The sequence below is a fragment of the Rhinichthys klamathensis genome, unplaced genomic scaffold, assembly GCF_029890125.1.
Source record: "Rhinichthys klamathensis goyatoka isolate OS25496 unplaced genomic scaffold, OSU_Roscu_1.1 h1tg000196l_1, whole genome shotgun sequence".
Lineage (NCBI taxonomy): Eukaryota > Metazoa > Chordata > Actinopteri > Cypriniformes > Leuciscidae > Rhinichthys > Rhinichthys klamathensis.
In genome coordinates this window covers 1,457,701-1,478,340 of record NW_026606722.1, presented here as the reverse complement: position 1 = coordinate 1,478,340, position 20,640 = coordinate 1,457,701, and the positions used below count along the sequence as shown (strand labels likewise).

The window sequence follows — 20,640 nt, the reverse complement described above, 5'->3', positions numbered from 1 at the left end:
ACTTCAGGCCCGCAAAGGAAGAACGCATAACTACATCATGAAACTGAGAAAAATGATGAATAGTTACTGCGTTTCGCCTTTGTCGTTCAGAATAATTTTATCTGATGTATTAGGCTACTTGTCGTTCAGTGTTTTGATAAAGCATTACAGACATGTTCTCCCGCTTTTATTACAAATGTTTGAATTGAATGGTGTTTTTAATTTGGTTTTATTAATCACTCATGACATTGGTTGTCTGGATGGACTTTGCTTTTTTAATGCAGGCTATATTTATCTCACCAAATTCTGCATTCCAGACAGGACAAACACACTCATACTGTACATGCACATCTCTTGTTCAGCCCTTGTTTGTTACCAAATCACTCCTTTATACACACACACACACACACACACACACACACACACACACACACACACACACAAACTTGTTTGTGCTTGATCTTTTTAAGAGTGCAGTCTTGTTTACCTGTTTTTAACGTGACGGTCTCTTTTAAGATGTACATATTTGAGCATTTTACAACTGTAATGTAATGGATTAAGTATTGTACATTTTTGTATAAATGTCATATGATTTAACTGTATAAATGTTTACTTGGTATTTTATAATTAATTCATGCTCAGGGAGTGCAGAAGGAAATAAAAATGGCTGTTTAATAGTTTCTTTCAAAATTGTGTTTGTGTTTGAAATTGAGAGTGCTCATTATGTACTGGACCCAAAACGTATGCACTGTAAACACTTAAAATCTGTGAAATATGCTTATAGTGTATGTGATGACCTGTGGTTCGTTTTTGAGGGGAACTGACCAGAGGTTTAAAGGGTGCCCGGAAACCATACTTGGGTAAAAGTGCAGAGACCTTACAGCAATTTAAAAGTCACCAATTCCAATGCGACTTGAGTAAAAGTCTAACCCTTGTTTTCAGACAAGGCTTAAAGGAGAACTCCGGCACAAAATGAACCTTTGGTCTAATTACACATTGTTACCTAGTCATCCGTTATCTGAGATTTGTTTTCATGATTATCGAATGTCAAGTTTTATCTCTAAAAACAGTTTAGCCTATAAAGCTAGTATAACGCTAGTATAATGGGCATGGAGTAATGACAAATAAAAATCGCTTGTTAATACCACTAACAAGGCTCAACATAGCCCCACACTAACACGGTAGCATAATGAGGGTCCCTACCTTCAAACCGAAGCATTGAGAACTTTATCAGTGTCCAGACAGTTTAATAAGAAGATTTTTTATACATACAGTCAACTTCGCGTATACAGGCAGAAGCCATCTTTGAAAAACAGTCTCTACCCGTCGATCTACGAACGCCGATCCAAGTGCGCTGGTGAGATGTGAACGAGCTATAAGTTGTGATAAGGTGAGCGCGAACAGCAGGCTTGGATCGGCGTTCGTAGATCGACTGGTAAAGGCTGTATTTCAAAGATGGCTTCTGCCTGTATACGCAAAGTTGACTGTATGTATAAAATATCTTCTTATTAAACTGTCTGGACACTGATAAAGTTCTCAATGCTTCGGTTTGAAGGTAGGGACCCTCATTATGCTACCGTGCTAGTGTGGGGATATGTTGAGCCTTGTTAGTGGTATTAACAAGCGATTTTTATTTGTCATTGATCTATGCCCAATATACTAGCGTTATACTAGCTTTATAGGCTAAACTGTTTTTAGAGATAAAACTATTGACATTCGATAATCATGAAAACAAATCTCAGATAACGATTGACTAGGTAACAATGTGTAATTAGACCAAAGGTTCATTTTGCGCCGGAGTTCTCCTTTAAGCCTAGTCCCAGACTAAAATGTTTTAACTGAAAGCAATTTGCATATCTTAAAATGTCAGTGAAAAATAAGTATGAATGTAAGTGCACTGCTCAGTGTTTGTCTCTTCATTTACTTTCACAATGTCTTAAGCAACTTTTTGAGGTGTGTATATTTTGGTATCTTGGATTTGCGATGGATGGGTAAAAAATTATGGGATTAAAACACAAAAATATATTCATTTGTGATGATTCCGAAGAAAGCCATGGGTTTGGAACAACATTACGATGAGTAAATTATGACAGAATTTTCATTGTTGGTCCCTTTAACATCTTTAATTTAAATAAAAAGAAATGCGAAATGTCTTTCCTGGAATGGCGCTCGGCATGCCATCTGTGAGGGACGAGTATATGAATGTATATACAAACAGAAACTTTTTAAGAAAAGTCCAGCACACCGATCACACTCGGCCATCTGCTGCTGCCAGCTTTTGTCTTCAAACACAAAGAGAGTTAATCCGGCTGCTGTCCTGACACTCATTTACATGAGAATAGTCCGGGCACTTTCAGCTGAAGGCCTGTAGGGAGCACCATAGAGTAAAATGTCTAACTTGACAGATGAATGTCCTTATGCTTCTAAATTTGGCGATATTATGCACTGAAACAATGGCTGCGTCTCAAAAACAAAAAGCTTAGACAGCCGACTTGTTGCCTCGCTGCCCTATCAGGCAATGACTTTAAAGGCAGCGTTTACGCACGAAGGTACCTCACTAAACTGATGTTACAACAAAACAGAGAGAGCTTTGGTGATAAATAAGCAAATATCAGATGAAGGTATCTCAGTACTTGACGGGTAATGGTAAAGTACATAATTTTGGATACATAGTTACGTAGTATGTCATTACTGTAACATGCTAAATTATGTTTTGATACCACACACCCCTTTTGTTATGTAGCGAGGAGGACACTAGTTTTGTCTGCGTGTAAATGTTAGCATTTGGCTAATAAATCCCTTATTTTCTTAACTTTCAAGTCTGTACATTTACAAACGGCTGTGAAAGCGTTTGACCTCAAATTCAAAGTCTAACACAAACATTTTGGCTTTTGTTTTGGGTAATATTGGCCCAAACCGAGCCCGCCCACTTTGTCAGCAACCGTTGCGGGAGTATTTTTTCCCCTTATTTTTTTCCCATACAGATTTTACAAAAAGTCTTGAAAAATGTATAAACTATGAACCAAAATCAGCAGGAGGTGAATCATAACATTTCCACAACTTTTATTTGAAGCAAATATGTATTTGAAAATCAAGACAAACGGACTGTGTTTATGATTATGCCCTTTTACGAAGTCTTGATAGTTAAAAAAAAACAACATTCTTTTCATTTGACATTATTACAGCTCCTATCTCCCTAGTCTGGTTGAACGCGCCGTTTTCATTGAAGCCACTCCTTCCGAAATACGAAATGTTAATGGCCCAGTGTGTTGTGATTGGCAGCGCTCAGCGTGTGCTCGGGAAAAGTCCCGCCCCTTCATAACCTTGAGCTCTTCTCAGATGTAAATATTAACAATGGAGTTTTAATTTTTGGCAATTAAATTGGCAATTTTAAACCATTTCGAGCTCGATTCAGACCCTGACAATGTTAACAAGAGGATTGTGCAGAACAGATTTCAAGCACGGATTTCACAGGATGTTTCAGAGTGGTATGGATTTTTTGTAATTCTCTGGAGCATTGTAACAAAAATGCATTTTATGCAAACAAATATTAAAAAAGTGTAGGGAAACAGACTCAATGGCTGCATCCGATCAATGCAACCTTCATCTGATCAATGTTTGAAGGGAGCATAGATGTATCCTTCGCTATCCCACAATCCTATGCTTTCCATTCTGTGACAGTTGAGCAAAAAAATAAATAAACTTGGCATCTGAAGGTTGCAGTTGGTGGTCAGTTTATGTAAATGTACATTTTTAATGAACGTTTTCCACTTTTGGCGCCATTTCTACCGAGAAATTACTATTCTAGTAATTATTTGCTTAGTTATCACCAAAGCTCGATCGCAAATGCTGCCTACAAAGTCATTGCCTGACAGGGCAGCGAGGTAACAAGTCAAGTCAACTTTTCAGACGCAGCCTATGTCTTATGACGCAATTTTCTGATTGGTGGAGATTCTCTGTACAATCATGGATAATGTAGTTTTTCAACAGGAATTCCACTATTGAACACAGTTATAGAATAAGTTGAAATAATGCAAGCTGATGGCTTTAACAAAAGAATATGCCAACAATTTACAGCCTCGTAGCTCACAGTATACACTCACCTAAAGGATTATTAGGAACACCTGTTCAATTTCTCATTAATGCAATTATCTAATCAACCAATCACATGGCAGTTGCTTCAATGCATTTAGGGGTGTGGTCCTGGTCAAGACAATCTCCTGAATTCCAAACTGAATGTCAGAATGGGAAAGAAAGGTGATTTAAGCAATTTTGAGCGTGGCACGGTTGTTGGTGCCAGACAGGCTGGTCTGAGTATTTCACAATCTGCTCAGTTACTGGGATTTTCACGCACAACCATTTCTAGGGTTTACAAAGAATGGTGTGAAAAGGGAAAAACATCCAGTATGCGGCAGTCCTGTGGGCGAAAATGCCTTGTTGATGCTAGAGGTCAGAGGAGAATGGGCCGACTGATTCAAGCTGATAGAAGAGCAAATTTGACTGAAATAACCTCTCGTCACAACCGAGGTATGCAGCAAAGCATTTGTGAAGCCACAACACGCACAACCTTGAGGCGGATGGGCTACAACAGCAGAAGACCCCACCGGGTACCACTCATCTCCACTACAAATAGGAAAAAGAGGCTACAATTTGCAAGAGCTCACCAAAGTTGGACAGTTGAAGACTGGAAAAATGTTGCCTGGTCTGATGAGTCTCGATTTCTGTTGAGACATTCAGATGGTAGAGTCAGAATTTGGCGTAAACAGAATGAGAACATGGATCCATCATGCCTTGTTACCACTGTGCAGGCTGGTGGTGGTGGTGTAATGGTGTGGGGGATGTTTTCTTGGCACACTTTAGGCCCCTTAGTGCCAATTGGGCATCGTTTAAATGCCACGGCCTACCTGAGCATTGTTTCTGACCATGTCCATCCCTTTATGGCCACCATGTACCCATCCTCTGATGGCTACTTCCAGCAGGATAATGCACCATGTCACAAAGCTCGAATCATTTCAAATTGGTTTCTTGAACATGACAATGAGTTCACTGTACTAAAATGGCCCTCACAGTCACCAGATCTCAACCCAATAGAGCATCTTTGGGATGTGGTGGAACGGGAGCTTCGTGCCCTGGATGTGCATCCCACAAATCTCCATCAACTGCAAGATGCTATCCTATCAATATGGGCCAACATTTCTAAAGAATGCTTTCAGCACCTTGTTGAATCAATGCCACGTAGAATTAAGGCAGTTCTGAAGGCGAAAGGGGGTCAAACACAGTATTAGTATGGTGCTCCTAATAATCCTTTAGGTGAGTGTAGGTCTGCACTTAATGGTTTATTGTTCAAACTCATCAATTACCCAGAAATCAATGGAGAAAATGAATGGGATTTTTACTTCCTTAACCTCACTGTTTCACTATAGCATGTACGCTTAAAACATCCTCCAGAAAAAGTATGCACAGTACCTTTAGCGTACTGTTTATATTCACTATACATTTCGGGGTGCACTAATACTATTCTATTTCGAATGGATATGTGAATTGGGAAGCAACGCAGGCCTTCGGCCATTTGTAAAAAGGCATACTGAAAACAGGTTATTGTTTCTGAGGTGAAGAGAGGGTAAACTCATGTCTTCTGGGCTCAAAATAACAATGTTACTGTCTATTTACGCTGCAGACAGCGGTTTAACACACAACAGAGGTCAGACAGAAGGCAAGACACTCAGTGTAAACAGAAGAAAGTGTCTGTGTTGGACGGAGAATGGAATACTACGTATTTTTATGTTTCTTATATTTCTTCAGAGCGGTCATATGTGGCCAGCCCAATGAAACTTAATGATAATGTGCTGTCCACAAGTTCTTAACAATGTGTGTGTGTGTGTGTGTGTGTGTGTGTATTCTACTGCAGCAACCCCAGAACAGAACCAGGACCTTAATACACTCTTAAAAACAGGTTCCAAGAGGGTGTCTCAGCAATGCCATATAAGAACCATTTTTTGGTTCACAAAAGAACCTTTCAGTGAACAGTTCTTAAAATAACCTTTTTTTTTCTTACTGTGAAGAACATTTTTAACTGTTTTCTCCTTAGAAGCTTTTGTGCAAGGGGAAGGTTCCATGGATGTTGAAGGTTCTTCATGAAACCATTAATGTTAATAAAGAACATTTATTTATTAAGAGTGTATGTGTAATTTATGATTTGGCCTCAATTTGATTCTCAATTCATCACAACCTCCAATTTTTTTCACTACGGGTTAGTGTCACGATACATACATTTCAGTAACCGTTACAAATACCAGAGAAATGAAACAAATTTCAATACCAAAGATGAACAAAAAAAAGCTATTGAACATATGTTTAACAACTTTAAATAATTAATTTCTAAAAATTGTTACTACTAACTTGATTTAATTGTTTAATTATAAATCATTTTAAGAATTATTACAAAATAACAATAAAATAATTTCAAGTGAATGTTTTCATTTTCAACTAAATTTAGCATCAAAACATTCTAGCAAATAATCAGTAATAACGAAGCACAAAGAAACACATTACAAGCAATAAACAGAGTGTCAAGAGCAGTGAGTGATTTGCCTCTTTTTCTCAGCATTATTACTCTTCAATGGCATAGGTTTGATTTTGACATTGATGGTTCTGTTCGCATTCACAAGGCAACATTCATAAACGGACCAAAATTTGTTAATACGAGTCATGTGTGAGCAAACTGTCCTCTCATTGGTCAGAGTGAACCTGTTTATGTTACGGGATTCTGCTCATCCATCAGGATGGATAGACGACAGCTCCACAGGCTTATTGTGGTTTTCTTTGTAGCTGTTTTTATGACAGTTGTTCTGATATAAGATCATCCAACCAAATTTCAATTAGGCATTTTACTTTATCTTTGCTCCAGGTTAACCCACGATTCATTTGCTGCTCCAGAGTTCATTCTTCAAGCTGGCCGATACCACCTCAGGCGGTTCAGGTGATCGCAGACTGATTGTTTTGGTGCGGATCTGAACGTGAATGGCGTGTTCATATGACTACGAAATCAGGGAGAAAACATACCAGGTTCTGTAACAAACGCTCCAAATGAGCCAGATGTGAAAATGCCCAAGTGTTAGATATCGTTAGATGTTTATAGGGACATATCCCTATCATCCCTTGTAAATTCTATGCCCTAGACCTACCCCTAACCCTAATATTGAACCTGTGGATCAGGAAAGGTCCAGGATAGGAGCTGGTTTTGAGCCTGGTAACAATATGCGCTGCAACACGTGCCACGGTTGATCCATCCGATCAAGGTCACCACATCATATTTTGAATATTATTTATTTAAAATAAATGCTTCTCTAAGCTAATATGCAATTGTAAAAGGAAAAAGAATGGGATCGGGAAAAAGAGGATTCAAACTTGGGTTGGTCACGTAAAAAAGTCATATCCACTATCCTTACTCCCTCCACTGCTTCTGTTTGTCTGGCTCAGCCAGACAATGGTGGGAGGAGTTAGTGTAAATAGCCTCTGCCCACATGGTGGGCTATTGGTAAATAGACACTACATTAAAATTACTTTTCAACTTATGCCGCCCACACAGTATACAACTCTTCTTTTACACTACACAACTGTCTGTTGTCAGTTCCAGTCAAAACACATTTCACACTGCTGGTCTTGGTTTGCAGAAATAAATCCAAATATCCAAGTACACATTGGAGATTCTTACCGAATGTCTTTGAAAATGAACTCAGAACGATTATCACTCACATGAACAAGCACTGATCTGCCAACAATTTCCGGCTTGTGTAGGCAATTTCCATTAACTGTCCGTTAAATTCAATTTCCATTCATTTTTCTCAGTAATTTTTAGGGATTTAAGTCTTTAGATACATTTACTTGTCGACGACCCTGTATGATTCACTCTTCCACTTCTCCTGAATCAGTTTCTGGCTCAAACATGTACGGCTTATTTCCGCTTGCCATTGTGTAGCGTTTACTACAATTGACTGAGTGGATCAGGTATAGTCCGAGCTGGTGTGATTGAGTGGAGGCGGGGACTAATAATGTGATTTGTTTGCCGTGACTCTCTAATTGGTGCCATTTGGGTAACATCATGGGTAGTGTATAGTTTTCACAAGGAATTCCTCTGTTAAGGCCTGTTCACACCGGGACGAATTTCGCGCGGGAAATTCGCCAACGTTTAACTCCTCGTGACTAAACAAAGGGCGCCACTTTGAGTGTGCACACCGACACAAAAAACGCCACGGGTAAAAGCGTCATTTTTTAAAAAACGCCTCGGGTTCGTTTTTTTGGTTTGACGCGTTTGGTTTGACAAAACTATCCGACCAATGAGATTGGCGCTTTTGCTCGCGTGTCTGGAGCTTCTGAAGTTACAGTAAAACACAACTTGGGGGCGCTCAAACACAAAACGGTCTTGCCGAGCACACATACGTAACGGCGAAAAAGATATACGCCAAGTAGCGTCTCCTGCCGGGAAGAAATAAGACGAGGAAGATGCGAGGCAAGATGAATGTAGAGCTGCTGGTCTCGTTGGTGTCGGAACATAAAGAACTATATGGCAAACGTGACAGCGACTACAAAAAAACGCTGACGAATAACGCGCGCCGATATTCGTCTCGGTGTGTACGGGGCTTTAAACATGATTATTTTAAAATATAAGTTGAAATAATGTGAATAGATGGCTTCAACTGAAGCATATACCATCAATTAACAACCCCGGAGCTCACACAGGTCTGTCTTTAAAGGTGTGTAAGTTATCGATAAAAAAAAACAACTACTTCCCTATAGAGAAAATGAATGAGTTTTTCTTCGGGTTAAGGAACTGTGCACTCTAATCTGTACCCATCCTAACACATTTAATATAAAGGACAATCCGAACTTAATATAAAGCAGTCCGAACTGGAATACTGTACATATCAAGCATATCAGGGAGGAAGTTTTGGAGAGTTCCTGCACAGAGCGGCTGTTAAATAACTACGATACGATTACGATAAATGCGATTAATCATAATCGCAGACAGAGGTGACTTAATACATTCAAAATGCTTCAAAAATGTTAATGAAATGCATCTGTGCTTATAGATCCTTGACTCGGACCGCAGATGTCAATGTAAATATTTCTCCATTTGTGGCGTAAACTATTCTCAAATGAAAGTAGTCCTGAAAGTGTTCATTTTCTAAAAGTGTGAGAATCTAATTCGGATCATGTGATCGTCTCAACTTGAATTGGTGACATTTCCCAGTTCTATGTAGACATTCAAGCATTAGAAAATGCTCCACAAACTAAACCAGAGCTTCTTAAATGTACTGTACGTTCTTCCTCCTACAATGCAGCTTTATTCTGTGGAAGCGACATTGGCTCATTCATTGGCCGGCTGAAGGTAGGTTTTGGAGAGATGCTGAGGTTCCTGTGCATTCCTTAGAGGGAATGTGGTTTTGAGCTGTGACTCGCTATAAACCACAGTGCAGCAAACTTACTCATGACTCATTCTTCTGGGTCTACTCATAACAGTATATAAGAGAATACATTGCTCATTCTAACTAAAATATAAAGGCCTGTGACGGGTTTGTTCATTTTCCAGGGAATTGTTGTTGAAGCTCTGTAATTATATGGGAAGAGTTCCATGGTTAAGGGTGAGACTCCATATAGCATATACTTCTTATAATATTTCCATCTATTTGTCTTTGGCTGTGTGTTCCATAATACACTTTTTCCCAATGTAACAATCACTCTGTCTAGGCATAGGAATCATATGGAATTTAAAGTCCCCCTGTAAGTCAATAATTGTATCCCTTTAAACTCATCTTTGATCACCAAAATGACATATTTAAACTTTTTTTTTTTCCTGTGAAAAAAAAATCTTCATGCCTTAAAATAGCTTGAATGCAACTCTACATCCTTGCTTAACTTATTCTATATGCGGAACCATGAATATGCTAATTAGCCTCGCCTCCACTTGCTCAAACCAGCTCAGAAATCCACTCGGCCGACTTCCTGAGGTAAATGCTGGTTGATAGTATCGCTCTTTACAGCGTCATACACATAACGTTAATAAATGTGATTAGCCTTTTCTTCACATTATCAACCAGCTAATAATGTGTTGCTAATGTTACACAAACCGACGTCAGAAACACTTTCAATTTCAAACCGTGTCTTTGTTTACCCGATGATTTAGAGAGAAAATACTCTCCAATGGAGTTGACTTATGAATTTGCACATGGTTTGTCTATTTAAAGCATATTAAAACCACCACAGACATATAAACAACATTAAAAACTTGATTTTAACAACAGGGGGACACTAACAATAATGGTTCCAATTCCAAATTCACTTGCCATTAAGGAGTCGGTACTCTGTTCTAAATATGTATCTTTAACTAGAACAACCAGCCACTTGTTGTGTCTTAAATTATGTGCTACACACTGTACACTTACTACTATTCTTCCATCTACTGTAGGCATTTTAGAAAGGTGTCTCAACACTTTTTTTTACTGTAGCATGACCATTTTCCAATTGAAGGAAATGATTTCAGACACATGTGATGTGTTGATGCTAACTTTAGTACTCCTCTTTAGTAGCCCCTCCTCTTCCTCTGCATAGAGAACACTGAACATCTATGTTAACTGATGGTAACATCTGAATTAACTAAATGACCTGGTCAAAAATATCATTTAACATCAACGAATCAACCGAAATACATTAATTGATACCAACAAAACAAAATGTCATGGGTTAAATCGGGTTGAAGGCTATTTTTACTTGTTATTAAAAATTCCATACTTTGTTTCTTTCCAGTTTCATTGCAACCAAGTCTCATGAGGCTTAAGTATACATGATTTTCAGACAAATTCAAGTCTTTTTGACTGATTCATTAAAAAGGTCCAGAACAAAAGAGTCATTAATTCAGAAATCTGACCATGCTGGTTGCTCTGTATGTTTTTCCTTGTGAGGATAATGTAATGATGTCAGTTTATTGTGCTATTTTGTCTTCTTTTTTCTCTCTTTTTTTTAGAAACAGTGATATGCACAAGAAACTTATGTGCATACAAAAAAAGTCATTTACATAAAAGAGTAGAAAGAGAGAGTAATTTCTTCAGTACAAAAGTTTATTGTGTGGAAGTCTCAAGGTTTGTTTGATTGTTGTTGTTTTTTTGCAGATGTCATTTTAGGCGATGCGTACAATTCCGACAATCAACTCACAATTCAGCTAAAACATTTTTTTCTCTATAGTGTAACGTGTCCACAATGTATGCCACCTAAAGGATTATTAGGAACACCATCCTAATACTGTGTTTGACCCCCTTTCGCCTTCAGAACTGCCTTAATTCTACGTGGCATTGATTCAACAAGGTGCTGAAAGCATTCTTTAGAAATGTTGGCCCATATTGATAGGATAGCATCTTGCAGTTGATGGAGATTTGTGGGATGCACATCCAGGGCACGAAGCTCCCGTTCCACCACATCCCAAAGACGCTCTATTGGGTTGAGATCTGGTGACTGTGGGGGCCATTTTAGTACAGTGAACTCGTTGTCATGTTCAAGAAACCAATTTGAAATGATTCGAGCTTTGTGACATGGTGCATTATCCTGCTGGAAGTAGCCATCAGAGGATGGGTACATGGTGGCCATAAAGGGATGGACATGGTCAGAAACAATGCTCAGGTAGGCCGTGGCATTTAAACGATGCCCAATTGGCACTAAGGGGCCTAAAGTGTGCCAAGAAAACATCCCCCACACCATTACACCACCACCACCAGCCTGCACAGTGTTAACAAGGCATGATGGATCCATGTTCTCATTCTGTTTACGCCAAATTCTGACTCTACCGTCTGAATGTCTCAACAGAAATCGAGACTCATCAGACCAGGCAACATTTTTCCAGTCTTCAACTGTCCAATTTTGGTGAGCTCTTGCAAATTGTAGCCTCTTTTTCCTATTTGTAGTGGAGATGAGTGGTACCCGGTGGGGTCTTCTGCTGTTGTAGCCCATCCGCCTCAAGGTTGTGCGTGTTGTGGCTTCACAAATGCTTTGCTGCATACCTCGGTTGTAACGAGTGGTTATTTCAGTCAAAGTTGCTCTTCTATCAGCTTGAATCAGTCGGCCCATTCTCCTCTGACCTCTAGCATCAACAACAAGGCATTTTTGCCCACAGGACTGCCGCATACTGGATGTTTTTCCCTTTTCACACCATTCTTTGTAAACCCTAGAAATGGTTGTGCGTGAAAATCCCAGTAACTGAGCAGATTGTGAAATACTCAGACCGGCCCGTCTGGCACCAACAACCATGCCAAAATTGCTTAAATCACCTTTCTTTCCCATTCTGGCATTCAGTTTGGAGTTCAGGAGATTGTCTTGACCAGGACCACACCCCTAAATGCATTGAAGCAACTGCCATGTGATTGGTTGATTAGATAATTGCATTAATGAGAAATTGAACAGGTGTTCCTAATAATCCTTTAGGTGAGTGTACATTAAAGAACTGTTAACCGAGCATCATGACATTTTTTTTTAGAACGTGGAACTGCTTCTGAATAAGAATTATTCCACCCTTCTGAGGCCTTTATTAAACTTCCCTAACAACAATTCCTTTAATCCATCTTCAAATCCCACTGTGCAAACTTCAATCTTCCTTTATCCTCAGTGTCAATAAGACTCATCATGAGTTTCTTTCTGCCTCGGTGGAGTAAAACATGAATAATAATTCTAATTGGCTATATCTACTGCGGGCGGTTTGTTTCCCCATGAGGTCTCTGATGTTGTTTCCATTGCATGATATGATTATACGTCTCTGCTCTTGAGATGGCTAACTCTCGGGCCCCTCGGCTATGATTCGGTGTGCTGTGAGCGATCGCTATTAACATTAACAAGGTGTGCAAGATGTGAAATGTTGCACTCAGATTGCAATGCGGTCAATCCAGAGTGGAGGCCTGGGGTAACAGTGTTGTAGGTAATAGTGTTTGTGTGATCAGCGGACACTGCCAGCGCTGCAGGACAAAACACACGTGTGCATGTGTGAATGAGGACGACCCTCTAAACAGACATTGACCTCAATGAAAAGAAACGCAGAGCCAGAAATAACAATAGACCATTCCCAGCAAAAGTCTTAACCAGTCAAGCATGGACAATATTAGTCTGGCTGGCTGGCTGGCTGGGTTTGAATCTCTGAGACGAGAGGTCAAAGGGTTGTTTCAAGATACACATTTTTGCATATGTGTACATGTGCTTTAAAAATCTAAATCTCATTTTAATTTGTTGTTGACCATTAGACATGACAGCAATGCGGTTTCATTAACATTCTTAAATGGGTTTACGTGGGTTTTTGGATAGAACAGTCTGGACTGGAAGTTGTTTTGAGAGAGCCTGAAGTGTCTTGTAGAAATTGAAATCAGGCTTCTCTTGTTAACACATTAGATATCTTAACATGTGTTTACGGAGACGTGTGGATTGTTGCGTCTCTACACAGCCAGCCTTTAAGAACACAAGACATTAAATACATAGGTCACAGTATACGCGTTTCTCACTTCTACTGAAGACAAAGGAGCATTTTTAAGGAATATTGATGATGTTTTATCAATAAAACAAGAGTGAATGAGTTTTAATGCTGTTGATGTTCTTTAAGTCTTCATAAGCCATAGTGTTGTGTTATGCCCAGTACACATTGTATGATTATGGGCTGTCCCGGATGAAAGATGACCAATCGTGGCGATTTCTGTGGTCATGGCTCCTAGCATACAGTAAGAGAGGGTCAAAGATAGACGTTGTCACGGTCTTGCGACTAAAGATAATCTGACATAATATTCAGACAGGGTCATAAATTTAGCATGATCATCTCACAGTGTGTCTTGCTGATACGACCGACGTCTACTGACTAGCCAATAAAAATGCAACAGGAAATGGCGTATTGATCAACACAACATTCAGCTAAAACTACTTACCTCAAGCTCAATTTGCAAAATTGGCACACCGAGTTGGCCTCTTTTACTTAGCAATGGTAGTCCATATTCTCCTCTTTCACTTCCTCCTCTTTTTTTCAGCTCACATAAAAACAATTGCCAAAGTGCAATTCATCTTGCTCTATTTGTTTACCTCCAGCGCATGCTGATAACATTTTATTCTTCTATACTAACTTGCGTCGTAGCCAGTGGTGTAGTCTATCTATGTGATAAGTAAGTATAGTATACTATACTATACTATACTATACTATACTATACTATACTATACTATGCGCCACTATCTTTTAATGTAAATTTGTATTTGTCCATAGACAATGTTTTTATATTCTCTGTACTCCTGACAGTAAAATAAACCACAATAAAGGTTCAGTCGAGAAACTGTGATATATCGTGAAACCACCAGAATCTTAAAAAAATACCGTTTTCAATAGGTGTCTTCATCGTACAGTCTACATACAGTTATTAGATCCATGTCATACAGTGTGATTTCTAATTATCTTATAGGTTTGCCGAAATCACATGCTGTAGCAGGCATAAGGAAATAGATTGGATTTTAAGTTCTTCACTCCACCACAGAGGAAAGTAGGTCATTGTCATTCAAATTTGGAATGACACAAGGGTGAGTACATATGATCATAGAATCACATGTGTGGGTGAATTGTGGGCGGATGGTCAAACAAAAAAGTAAATCAAAAAAGTTGTCATAGTCTTTTCTTCCCTATTTTGACAAATAAACATTTAAATAATTTTGTACAACTATAATCGTCAAGTTTGATTCCTGCCAATCGCTCTCGGACCACTACAAATATCGACAATATAGCTTCATAAAGAAACGATATTCAATCGAGATCAGTCAGATTTTGTGATAAGATTCATCAGATTCATTGAAAATATCCAACTAAAAACAAGACATTTACAAGACTAAGACATTAAAGAAACAGTGTGTGAAGTAACATTATTCACGTGAACAGCACTAAGCTGGTTAATAAGTGAATAATATCGACAGGAATGCGAATAACAACTCAATGTTCTTCAGTGGGCTGTTTTAAAGAGATTTTGGAGAGGGTGGAGGTGTGGTTTCGGCGCGCGCTTGGCTCATGATGGTCAGTTGGCATTCTGCGCTTGAGGAGAGAACGACGTGTAGGCTACTTGAAGATAAAGCCATATTAAAGGATGTTGTTTCCTAAAGATAATATTGTATAATGACAATGATTAATGATCAATAGTTGTCTTCATTTCAGCTGTGGTGAGTGGATAACTTTTCTTAATATTTCTGCAATGCGTTTGATCTTTGGTTCAGCGCTGTGAAATTTGAAATTGAAACGGTCAAAGTTGAGCGTATAGACGTTGATTAGCCTACGCACATTTTTCTTTTGTGTCGAAAACAGATTATATATTTCAGTTTGTGTATTATCTATTATTAGTAAGGATGCCTATAACTTGTTAGATGTATCTGTATGGCATGTCACAATAAACGCGTCAGGCTTCGATCGTGACCGTGTAAAGTAGCATCATTATTAGACACCTATGCATAATAATAATCATTTTGCCACGGATCTCTCTCTTTCTCTGCCGCTGTTTTTATTATCATTAAATGTACAAACAATAGGTTACTGAGCTCTTATTTTCCCTGTCTGTTTCTTCTTTTTCTCTGTTAAGAATAGGCTATTGCACAGCACACAGCTGTGTGGCCCCAAAATATTGGACACTTAAACAAAAGTTAAAAAGTATGATATGTCATTCATTCATTAGATACCAAAATATAACCAAGTGTCATTTATTTTAAAGAAATAGCCTACAATACGAACACACCTACACCATAATATGTCCAAAAAAGACACTTGAGAAATGAAGACAAAAATATTTACACATTTTCTGGGTGTCAAACTAATAGCTAAGTGTTTTTTTTTTTTTGTTTTTTTTTTTTACTTTTGTTTCTTTTTGATTTTAAAGTCGGCAGACTCGGCATGAAACAGAAGTTGTGATAGTCTTTTCTTCTCTATTGTGTGACGTACATCTGCGGGACTTGATTTTGTCCATGGGGAATTGATTGGATGGTTGTGGTTTGCTATTAGTCGATCTCATGTGAGTGACAGGTGGTTAATACGTCATCAGAGAAGAGATGTTGCTGCAAGAGAGATAATTAAAGAGAAAGCGGGCACATATACTTAAAAAAAATAATGATGTGCTCGGATAAATAATTTATAATAATGCAATATTCCATAAAAAAATTAGAATCGTCAAATTTGATTACATGGTGACTTTAAATGTTCTATTATTTTGTGCATCCTTACCAGCATAGCAACATTGCCTCCGCCAATGCATAAGATTGGGGTTGGACTATCTGTTTGCCCTGCCAAAGGGAGTGTTTAGGACACCTGTTTGGAAACGTTTGGTTAGTCAAATTTGGTATCCACTAAATTTGAAGAACCTTTCTACCGTTGACAAAGCACAATCTAGATATGCTAGATATGGAAGAGTTTTGAGAGCGCAGATTAAAATGTTATAGGTCTTCTCCCAATTGCCTCAGTATTGAATAAAATGATGATGTTAATGAGATTGTCCTCCATTTGTTTTAGCTAGTTAAGGTCTAAGTAGCGATGCTGAGCAGTATAATCTCATTCTCCACCCATATATTTTTTAATAACAGGGGCCTTAAGTTAATAGGAGAAACCTATTAATGATTTACACGGCGCGAAATCCACCGCATGTTGCCCCCTTAGAGTCCTCATGCGTCTTTATTGTGTCTTCAAGAGCCTTAACCACCCCCATCCGCAGGCTGTGTGTGTGCTTCTTTGTTGCCGCCGCCTCAAAGTGTTTGCTATGGATTTCAAGATCTCAAAGAGCATCCAGAGACCAGCTGGATTCCCAGAGTGCAGCTGAGGTGAATGGGGCTCAAAGCATCAGCTGCAGATGAATAAAGCCATGGATTTGGTAGAGCGAGCGTCTTCAGCAGCAGCAGAAGGTTTATACTAGATTGGCTCTGTCATGGAAACGCCATACCACAATCACCACCACACACTCCTGCAGCTTCCAACTAAACCGGCTTTTTGATCAGATCATAATGGAATGCGCACGCTGATATATAATGAGCTGCAATTGGACTTTTGCCTGTGATGGTACGCATCTGAAATGTTATATTTGGGTTTCTCATCCAAAAATGTTTAGTCTGCTGAACTAAACTTAGCTGTCTGTGATGTTTTTGGTCTTAAAGGTTAAAAGATGGTAACCAGGGGCTTTCAAGCTCCATAAACATATCATAAATATGACTCGTGCACATTATTCCAAGTGTTCTGAAGTCTATGGGAGCTTTGTATGAGGAACAGATCGATTAAAGTAGTTAGGTCAATGACATGCTCTTTATTTCTCTGGATTTTTTTTTCATTGACTTACTTCCTGAACAAGTGCGTTGCTTTCACATTCACGTGAATAGCGCCATTTCGATTGCAAACGAACTCAGACCAGGTAGTCTCGGGTTTGGTACCCCAGTGCACTCCGGGGTTCGCATTACCAATTTTTCCATGCGAACCGTACCCAGTTTCAAACTAAACTGCCAAGTAGTTTCAGTGACCTGAAAATCTTGCTCTCAAATCTCATTCACACTTGGCTCCTTATAACGCATCAAGCCAAGTATGACATCAGTGGACGTCATTGGTTCTGGCGTGCGTTTAACTGATCGCGATGCATTCTCATTTCCCTTTTGCCCTGCTGCAAGTCACTACACACTACATTTAGTGCTGACAAGCGGTTTGATTCCATCTCTTGATTGTGACAAATTAGCTCTGTTGTTTGATTTCAATTGAGCGTAAGAGCCAGGTAGCTGCACCTGGACATATGACAGACTGGCAGCAGCGTGCCAAGTTTACTCAGTGATGCTAATGCACCTGATAATTGTTGGTAAATTGTAAGCACATGGAGCTGAGGTTGGTCTAATGTTTCAGAGGTTGAATTCTGTCCAGGCGTCATTTGAGCTTGTAATGTCTTTGTGAATCAGATCTCCATCCAATGTTTCAGTCAACAAGCCAACGTGTTCCAGTGAGTGTCAACCAAGCAAGCGCAGTGAATAGTAATTGTAAAATTGTACAAAAGTAGCACAAATGTTCTATGAATCAAAATAAATTGTAAGCTTCTTCTCCTCCATTTGAACTCTTTCCCCTCCATTGGTGGAATTTTCTGGCAATCCATATCATATTTTTTTTTTGCTATCCTAAACTTGCGTGCTTATATGCACGCAATGGATGGAGATCTGATACATATATAATTAATGTTTTATTAGCATTTAATATTGTTTTCCTGCTGTCCACGACCCTATCAGAACAGACCTGCGGCCGTTTTTTGGTTCATACTCAAGTTGGGGAAAACTGTGCCAGTCACATCTGTCCCGGTGAACAGAAACTACTTGAAAGGTCAGGAATAACCATGTTAGCATCATATTGCATAATCACATTTCTTTACAATGTGAACATTTGTTCAATTTATAACAGGGGATTATTTTGGTATATCTTGTTTGCCTATGGCATACATAATGTGGCATACTTTGTTGACCTTTTGAGCTGCATAGTTCATGCCGCCCTTCCGTTCGAATACTAATGAAGCATTGTGAGCTCTCAGCTGCTAAGGTCAAATTACACGGATCGCAAGGGCAGTGGGTTTTATTGTCATTGTCTTATTGATTTTATAGCACAAACTCGCCTAATTAGTCTGCATTTGGGCAAGATTGTTGCCAGAAAATTTAATTTGTTGAGAAGTCAAGTCAAGTCACCTTCATTTATATAGCGCTTTTTACAGTGATAATAGGAAATTACAGTAACAGAGATTGTTTTGGCTTTACAACAGATCTAGAATAAAGTTATTGTCCAGCTAAAGTTAGTTTTGATTGATTGATTCACTTCCGTTGCAGAGATCATTAGTTATTAACTTAGGGGCCGCTAACAAGACACCGTTCTAACAGTAAACACTCAACGCGCTCCGGCCCGTTGATGATGTTCCCTACACTTTAGCTTTCTTTTTACAGAAATAATATACGAATAACAATTTTCTCAAGTTTATGTAATGCTGTTGAACACTTAAAATTGAACGAAGATGTATTATAGTTTATTAATATTAAATGCAATTAGCTGAACTGCTTTTTTGACCCACTTAAGTGTGTCTTTTTATGTAAATTCATAATTAATTCTATTGTCTTTGAAATATGTTTGAAGTGTCAAATGTACTGTTAAGCATTTATCTTCTGGTCATGTATTTAAATATTTGTAATTAAACACTTCTAATGATGATGTTGCAATTTAGTATAGGTACTTCATATGCTTTGTTACTCATCAAAATAAGTGTCCTTCTTTAAAACATGACAATATTATTGGAAACACTTTAGTTTAGGGTCCAATTCTCACTATTAACTAGTTGCTTATCAGCATGCATTTACTAGGAAATTGGCTGTTTATTAGTTCTTGTAAAGCACATTAATGCCTTATTCTGCATGACCATATTCTGCATCCCTTAATCCTACCCAATACTTAAACTTAACTACCTTACTGACTGTTAATAAGCAGCAATTAGGATTTGTCACAAATTGATTGCAATAATGAGGAGAAAAGGATTTAAATGCATTTGTTTTATTAACAAAATAAACGCAGAAATAGAGATACCAACTTAATGCGAAATAGAACTGACAATGAACTGAAAGTAACACAGGGCTTAAATAGACAGAACAAACCAATCAAAGAATTGTGAAAACACCTGTGACCACTTAATCAAACCATTTGTAATCTTGATAAACTGAAACAGAAACGAGAGAAAACTGAGGCACAGAAGTGAAACATAATACAAAACCCACCTAAACAAACTCAGATTATCCCTAACATGTCATCCCCATCAAAGTGCGTCTTCACGCCTTACAAATAACAGTTCTATAGAGGGGGTAGGAGGGGCTTTAGGTGGGGGCCGTGGAACCATGACAAAGTACAGGCAGGGCAGAGATGAAGGCGGGAGAGGGAGGAAGGAGCCATGGTGGAGGCTTGGCAGCTGGAACCAGGGGGATGAGTGACTGAGACGAAGCTGGTTGTGGAGACCCAGGTGGGACCACGGGACTGCAGGGACCGGGCACGACGCTGGTGCTGGAGGGCAGGGCGGAGCCTCAGCGACAAGGATCTGAGGTGAAGCCAGGGCGCCGGTGGACTGGGGCGAAGGCAGAGCGACCGAGGACCAAGGCGGATTTGAAGGGAAGGAGGAGCCCGATGAAGCCAAAGGAGTGGAGGGACAAAGCAAAGCTGAAGCCCAGCAGTCCATGGTGTAGAAAGAGTGACGAACCGACCAAGGTGGAACCGGAGGGACGAGGAAGCCTGGTGGAGCCGAATGGACGACAGACCTAAGTGGAGTTGAGAAAGGGAGGTCCCACAGTGGATCCAACTGCTCGACAGACCTAGGAGGAGTGGCGTACCGTACCGGAGGTCCTAGGTGGAGCTACTGGGTCGAGCCACCAGGACTGGACTGCCGAATTCTCTGACTGAGGCGACCCAATGATGATCAGAGAGGAAGCCGGAGGACTGAGGAGAGGCTGTGCAGGCAAAGCTGGAGTCCTGAGCAGTACAGATGGCTGAGAACTGACAGGCACAACAGGGTAACATGGAACAGGCATAAAACCCAGGAACTGGTCTCTAGGCTGGCACTGAACTTGCAGACTTGGAAAAGACCGTTTAAAAAC

General features: G+C 39.4%; 1 protein-coding gene across 2 annotated transcripts in view; it reads left to right on the top strand.

Annotated features, from left to right (window-relative positions):
• Positions 1-15,036: 15,036 nt before the first annotated feature.
• The window catches only part of LOC130096020 (rho guanine nucleotide exchange factor TIAM2), a 61,916-nt gene continuing 56,312 nt past the window's right edge, over positions 15,037-20,640 (top strand). For both annotated transcript variants that reach the window (XM_056262641.1, XM_056262640.1), the window contains exon 1: positions 15,037-15,186. The gene's annotated coding sequence lies outside the window, so the exon portion shown is untranslated. The remainder of the gene's footprint in view (positions 15,187-20,640) is intronic.